Below are 7,663 nucleotides of genomic sequence, written 5' to 3'. Positions count from 1 at the left end.
GAAAAAGGTCTTATATACTTACTTAAATCTGAGGTCATATAACACAAAAACATTAAAATCACCAGTCAAAGTATTACTGAAAACAAACAGTGCAAGTAGTAATAGAATCAACAATAATAATAGATTTTATATATTTAGTGCCTTTTCCGTGCTCAAGTATGAGTAAACCATTTCAACCATTTCAAAGTGGCCTACAGGATTTACACAAGAAATTGCACTAAGATCAGCAAAACTATTATAATTAGAGCATTTTAAACAGACACTTACCCTTAATGTAAACAAGATATGAATGCAAATGGAATAAAATTCTAATTTACATTTGTTTGTTTGTCAGATGCTTTTATGCAAAGTGACTTATAATGGAGGTAAACAAAATCGAGTCACATTAGGCTAGGGCCTGTTTATTCAGCAAGTGTAGTAGGACAGGTAACAAAAGTTAATTGCCACATTAGTTATGTAATAACTAACACATTTACAATCATAGATTGCAGTAGATAAAGCTATTAAACTTAAGCAACTATTTAACCCTCTATATAAAAGATCACATCGCGTTTTTTTCTTATATCAATTTGACAGATATTCACAGAACAAATGGGTCACCAATTGCTTCTTAAATGCATTGACGGAGTCAGCAGTACATATGGAGGTGGGTAGCCTGTTCCATCAACTAAGAACTACACAGGAAAAGAGCCTGGATTGAGACTTGATACAATGTAGATGCAGTATCACCAGACACTGTTCCCTGTGTTTGTTTTTTGAAATAGCTGCCGAAAGACAATTTTTTTGTTTTTTGCTTCCACCCTTGTGTCATCACCTGCTCCAACCTCTGCAACCACAGGGCCATCTGAAGTAGTTGAGGAGCCTGGGTTAGGGCTATCTTCCTATGCCACCACAGTCATGAGTTTCGTTTTTAGCTGCTTTTTTGTGGGGTTTGAACCAGGATAACACCTAAGTGTTAAACAGAAAATAGCAGAATGAAATTAATTTTAAAATGTGTAATAACTTTTATGAAACAATTGTTTTGGGAGCAAAATGAAGAAGTGTTTTAGCAGATCGAGTAAATCTTTCTTCACCCCAGCCTGCAACCCACAGCAAGGACCTTCTCCACCTATACCAGGCATCTCAATCTCCAGTCCTGGAGGGCCGCAGATTTTCATTCTAACCCTTTTCTTAATTAGTGACCTGCTTTTGCTGTTAATTAACTTCTTTTGAATTCATTTTAATTGACTTGTTTTTTTAAGATTTGTTCCCCTGAATTTATTCATCGTTCCTCTGAATTGTTTCATTTCTTTCCTTAAATGGCACCCAAACAGAAATGTAATGTGAAGTGAATGAGCCAGCAGAACACCAACTAAGTCAGGGCCTCAAGCTCCAACCAGTTGCTTAATTAGGTGCCGAGTCTTGTTGTTAATTAAACCTGTTCTTTAATTCCATGGCTTGTTGCTGATCTCATTGTGCAATAGCATACATTTTCAAAATTGTTGACTTTTTTCTTTAATTTTCTAAGAGTAGTGTTAAAATGTTTTGGGGGCTTGAGCAAAACAAAATTCCTGAGACTACCACCCTTTTTATTTCCAGATATTGAATGATAGTCACAGTTTGCTGGTCATATTTTGGTTAATTTTGTATCTCATTATTGTTTGGCTACTAATTCAGGAAAAAGAAACAATTATTGGGTCTGAGTCTTCAAGAGCAAGTCAATTAAAATTAATTCAAAAGAAGTTAATTAACAGCAAAAACAGGTTATTAATTAAGAAAACTCCAGGACTTGAGTTTGAGATCTCTGGCCTATGCGTTCACATTGCATACGCACAGTAGTCGTTCCTGTTCGGTTATACAAGATAGCGAATGCTTGGACTCTCAAGGTGTGTTTTTAATTGTTTTTTGCAAAGTGAGTGACATACTCGATAATTTCAACTCGCACATCGTTAAAACAATGAAGATATTATAGTAAATAACACATATCGCACACTCCTACTGTACAGGTGCAGATAAGGCTGTACATGTGGGGCACTATAAAGCAGCTGTATTAAGGTAAAATTCCACAACTGTACACATGGTATTAATTTTTAGAAATGTTGGTGTTAAAAATTTTGACAGACATTTGAAATATGAACAATAGGCTTTACCTAAAGAGTTTTTGTATATTCCCAAAATATCTTCAGCATGTTACTTTACTATCAACAATAAACCTTTTTTATAATATTAAATGTTTTAGTTGGTGTTTATTATAAATATTTCCACCTACCTTCTTTTTCTTTTAAATATGAAAAATTGTACTTGAAATAAAAAATTGAAAACTCTGCTCTGTTGAGCATGTCCAGCTTCCTTGGGTGCTTTGAATTTTAATCACAACACATTTAACACTACTACTCCTTCTAAATATTACCCGGTCAGCCATGTAAAAGATCAATTTGTGCTTCTTTCCAGATTATTAAATATATCATTAACCACAGTGTTAAATATGATAAAGCTAATTATGCAGCCTTGAGGGATATAATTTTCTATTTTAAGTATTTTAAGCACTTCACATCTTTTTGACTCCTAATTGAACTTGAATTTTACAGTTTATTAAAATCCATAAGTCACTTGTACAAATGAACTATAATCCTGATAAATCTGATTGTGATTAAAAGATGCTCCTTCCATAACATCTAATATGCAGTACTTGCTTGGTGTCAAGGCCCACTGCTAAGAGAATGCCTTTATTCGCAAATCCTTCTCACCTTAAAACATGACCTTCTGTTGATTACTCCTTTTTAAACATCATTTGGTAAGAATGTAATAATTATCTGCATTCTGAGAAAGCAAGGTTAGTAGTGTATTGATATTTAATGCTTTTAAAGATGTACAGATATTAGAAGTAGGGCTCAACATAGCCCACCTCCTTGTTTTTCTAATCTATACCGTGGTGCAATGCAAGTATGTATGTGTGCTGGGTCCCTGAAAGTATGAAATGCTCCACTAGGCGACGAAGGGCAGGGCAACCTAACATAGGCTAGAACACATAAATCTCTTTTTTATATAAAGAGATTACTAGGGAGGACAGAAAAGAGGATGCAGCACCTCCTGACTGATAAAGGGCATGTAATCTCTGGGAAAGAACTTACACTATACAACCCTGTAACACATTAGTCTCTAAGGGACCTACCTGATCCTTATAGGGTAACTGATGGCTTGGGATAGCAGGGACACTACACAGCAAAATTGCTACAGTAAAGATATCTTTGTTAGTGTTAAAGTTACCATTTAATGTGTATATATGGAAACAGTATACTGTGAGTATTGCAGGAGATGAATGGGTGTCCCAGATTGAACGCCACAGTAATAGAAACTGGAAGGACTGGCTCTCTGATCAGATGGGAATAAAACTCCTTATCTGGCAGGGAAGCTAATACATTAGAAGGACAAAGGGAGACTACAGCATCTGGATACTGTATCCCCTGATACACCAGGGGGCTGCTTCCCTGGAATTTGTGTCATTGGGCATCATGTGAGTTGAAGTTATGGAATACAGCCTTGTTGGGGTCTTTGGGGGCCACCAGGTGGCACTGGAAAGGGATATACAGTAGTCTCTCTTTTGTGGGACTCCCGTCTGACCCAGAAGTTCTTCCTGGAAGTCTTCACAGGTAAAAGATAAAAGGAGCTGCTTCACTTTGACCAGACAGTCGGGAGTGAAGGAAGAGGATTGTTTTCTGTGCTGCTTATACTTTGATTACATTAACCTGTAGATTAAGGTAATGTTTATTAATAAAAGGGACAATATTTGAACCTGTGACTGGTTTGGGTGTGATTGTGTTTGGGGTTTGGAGCTCAGTGACGCCCCCCACTGGTTAAAATACACATTAAATGTTAATTTAATATTAGTGATTTTTCTGTTTGGGGACTGCTACAGGAACTGATAGAATGTTGTTCCTTTAGCAGACGTAGGACAGCCGTTTTACCCTGGAAGTGATACTGGGGCTTTGTCAGAGGTTACCCAGAAATTAGGTTTAAACCTGTCTCATAACCATAAGAAAGATGGGGTGAAGGCTTAAGTAGCAGATAAGGACAATCCACTGTCAAGAGACAAAGAGAAGAGAAGAAAAAGAAAGTAGTTGTATGTATTTGGAAGGTGAGGAAGTGAGCCACTCCAGCAGACAGGCAGGCAGGTGTTCAAGGCTCACTTTTGTAAATTTACTATGAATTTGTGTGTTTTCTCTATGAATATCCCTCTTTGAAGTATTATTTTTCCATTAGAGTTATCCTTTTTGGTATCTTTCTCCATAGTAGCTGTAATAAATTAACATCTTATGTCATGTCTTTAAACATAAAATTACATATTAAATGAGTATTTTTTATTATTTAATAGTTGTCAGAATTTATGATACAGAAAAGGTATTCAATATCCTTCTTGTATTATCATTGAATTTTGCCTTATTACAGCTGCTTTATAGCATTCCACGTGTGCAGTCTTACCTGCACGTGGACAGCTGCTTTAAGCAAAGAGACTTACTAGCTAAGCATAAGCAGACCAAACAGTTAAGCTACAACTGTGACCATGACAGCACTGGAAAACCTCTTTTTCTCAGCAGCTAACCACAATGGTAACCACCCTCACCAGGTGCTGTTAACAATACAGTATACCTTAACCCAACCAAACAGCATAAAACCAGTATTATTCTAAAGCAAAATTAATAAAAACACAGTAAATCCAATGGTAGTTAAAGTAGGAAATGTTATTGAAAAAGAGTCTTATTAAAAACTAGCAAAATACCCGCACTTCGCAGCGGAGAAGTAGTGTGTTAAAGAAATTAAGAAAAAGAAAAGGAAACATTTTAATAATAACGTAACATGATTGTCAATGTAATTGTTTTGTGACTGTTAGTGTTGCTGTCATCAAGGATTTGATTATCATTATTTCTTTCAATCAGGTTCGTATTTGGAGGATGTGTTGTGTTCAAGTTACATTCCGTGTTTATCTAGTCTATCCCTGACCATCTCATCTTAGTTGTCAACCGTTGTAAAGATAACAGGTTTTATTCATCGAAGTGTTCACTACTCAAATCGCTACTCGTGAATCTAAGATGTTTAACAGGCATTCCCGGTATTAAGTTGTGGATTTGCCTGCGAATATTTAGCGGCAGAGTGTCTATGAACTTAATTTAAACTTAAGCTTTACACCTTGCTTTCCTATTGATATGTCTACAAAGGCTTGTTCCGCTTCAGAGGGTTGTTCCTTTCTTATTGCATCAATAAACAGCTCGTCTTCCTCTTTATCTGAGACATCACACTGCATGCACAGGTTTACCTTTCCCAGTCCTGCAAACTTTAGCGAAGTGATTCAATTTACCACATTTTTTTACACTGTCTTCCTTTAGCTGGACATTGACTTTTTCCACCTTGTGTTTTGTTTCCGTGGAGTTTGCATGTTCTCCCCGTGTCTGCGTGGGTTTCCTCCGGGCGCTCCGGTTTCCTCCCACAATCCAAAGACATGCAGGTTAGGTGGATTGGCGATTCTAAATTGGCCCTAGTGTGTGCTTGGTGTGTTTGTGTGTGTCCTGCGGTGGGTTGGCACCCTGCCCAGGATTGGTTCCTGCCTTGTACCCTGTGTTGGCTGGGATTGGCTCCAGCGGACCCCCGTGACCCTATTCGGATTCAGCGGGTTAGGAAATGGATGGATGGATGTTTTGTTTCCGCAGTAGCTGCACTTATGAATATGCTTGTATGTGTCACTCGCTTCATATTCTTTTGCTGCCTTCTCAAATGTGTAATGCGTTTTTTGTTCAGCGCTCTTTGGAGCTCTTGCTTGTTGTCTGCATACTTCGTTCACAGTCAGTTCACATGAGCCGCTTGGAGTACATGCATCAAAGGTTCTCAGCTGTGGTTGTGCTATCTCGTGCGATCTTGCGATGTCCACAGCTTTATTTAATGTTAGCTCAGACCCGACACTTAAAAGTTTCTCTCACACTTTTGCTGAGTTTGTGCCAAACACTAGTCTATCCCTCACAATCTCATCTTCGTTTGCATAAGCACAGTCCTTCACCAACAATTTTAACTCCGTTACAAAGTGATTGAAAGTCTCGTTTATACCCTGCGTCTTCTCATTAAACGTGTATCTCGCGAATATCGTATTCGTCTTAGGCATGACAAACGCCTCAAAACGGTCATAATAAGTTTTCTGTACCTTGGCTTCCTCCTGGGTGAGAGTCCATGTGTTAAAATGTCTCTTCCTTTTTCCCCAGTCCACAGGAGCAGGTAGCTGCATTTCTCACTCTCATCTTTGCCTTTTAGCGGGCCAGAAAACATGAGCTCCACGTGCTGTCGGAACTTTTTCCATTCTTTCGGCAGGTTAAGAGAATCCCAGTCAATTCATGGTGAGGGAACTCCAACAAAATCCATGGCTGTCCTCTATTCTGACACCATGTCTTGTTTTCACAAATTGTGAAAAATGAAATGATGGCGAGACTTTCTTTTAAAATATGCAGGGGAACTTAATTTATTACATCTCTTACATTCACGGCATCCGTGCTCTAAATTAACTTCCTTAATAGTAACCTTGAGGTCCCTTTTTCTTGTGCCTTCGTGATGACATAGGTGCCTAAACCATGCATGATAATAATACATTTCTATGGCCTATAAATATTACAGTGATCACCTCGATAGACATCTCACCACCCAAATCGCTACTCGTGAATCTAAGATGTATAACAGGCATTGCCAGTATTAACTTTTTGATTTGCCTGCGAATATTTAGCGACAGCGTGTCTATTGGATTACTGCTGACAGACTGCCTTATATGGGCAGGCAATCAATTACATGGGAGGCGTGGGGATGGGGGACGCAATATAGGCAGGCAGCCAACTACGTGGGAGGTATGGTGATGGGGGACGCAACTCCGCCTCACACAGCGACTGAGCTGCAGGCTATGGCCATATATATGTACGTAAGTAGGATTCAGTTATGACCGTTCCGCATAGAATTTCGAACTAAAACCTGCTTATCTTTTTTAAGTAAGCTGTAAGAAATGAGCCTGCCAAATTTCAGCCTTCTACCTACATGGGAAGTTGGAGAATTAGTGATGAGTGAGTCAGTCAGTGAGTGAGGGCTTTGCCTTTTATTAGTATAGATAATTAGGCAGAAAATAAAGGTGGTGGAAGGTGAGTGTGAGAGAATAATTTTAAGGTAATAGCATTGATCTTAAAGAAATAGCTTAAAGGGTTAATAAATGTCTTTTATAAGTCATTTGGGTGTAAACCAACAAACAAACCATAATAAAATGTATGCATTGATTGACACTTTATGTAAATTCAGTCGTTCATAAAATGAACCTCTATCCTTTGTTTCTCTAACCATTCTGATCATGTTGTAATAGACTGCTGTGAAAGAGTGCTCCCTGTTCAGTATTATTGAAGAGTAATAAATGGTGCAATGATCAGCTTTTCTTCTACCTTATTACTAACTCAAAAAGGTTTTATCTGACTTGTCATGTTAGTGGTAAAGTTTCTTTCTTTAATATGTTTGTTTTCTCTCTCGTGAGTCTTTTAGTCTGGGTGCAGAGTTGCTTCATATTAGTGTTCAGTCCACAGAGGTCCTTCTCACATTTCTTTCCCTTCCACACTTCCCCTTCTCTGTTCTTGTTGCTTTTCTCTCTCTTTTTCTGACTTATTTTCTTCCTGATCTG

This window comes from Polypterus senegalus, chromosome 11 (assembly GCF_016835505.1).
Source record: "Polypterus senegalus isolate Bchr_013 chromosome 11, ASM1683550v1, whole genome shotgun sequence".
NCBI classification, from domain to species: Eukaryota; Metazoa; Chordata; class Cladistia; order Polypteriformes; family Polypteridae; genus Polypterus; species Polypterus senegalus.
Note: the sequence above shows the minus strand (reverse complement) of the source record.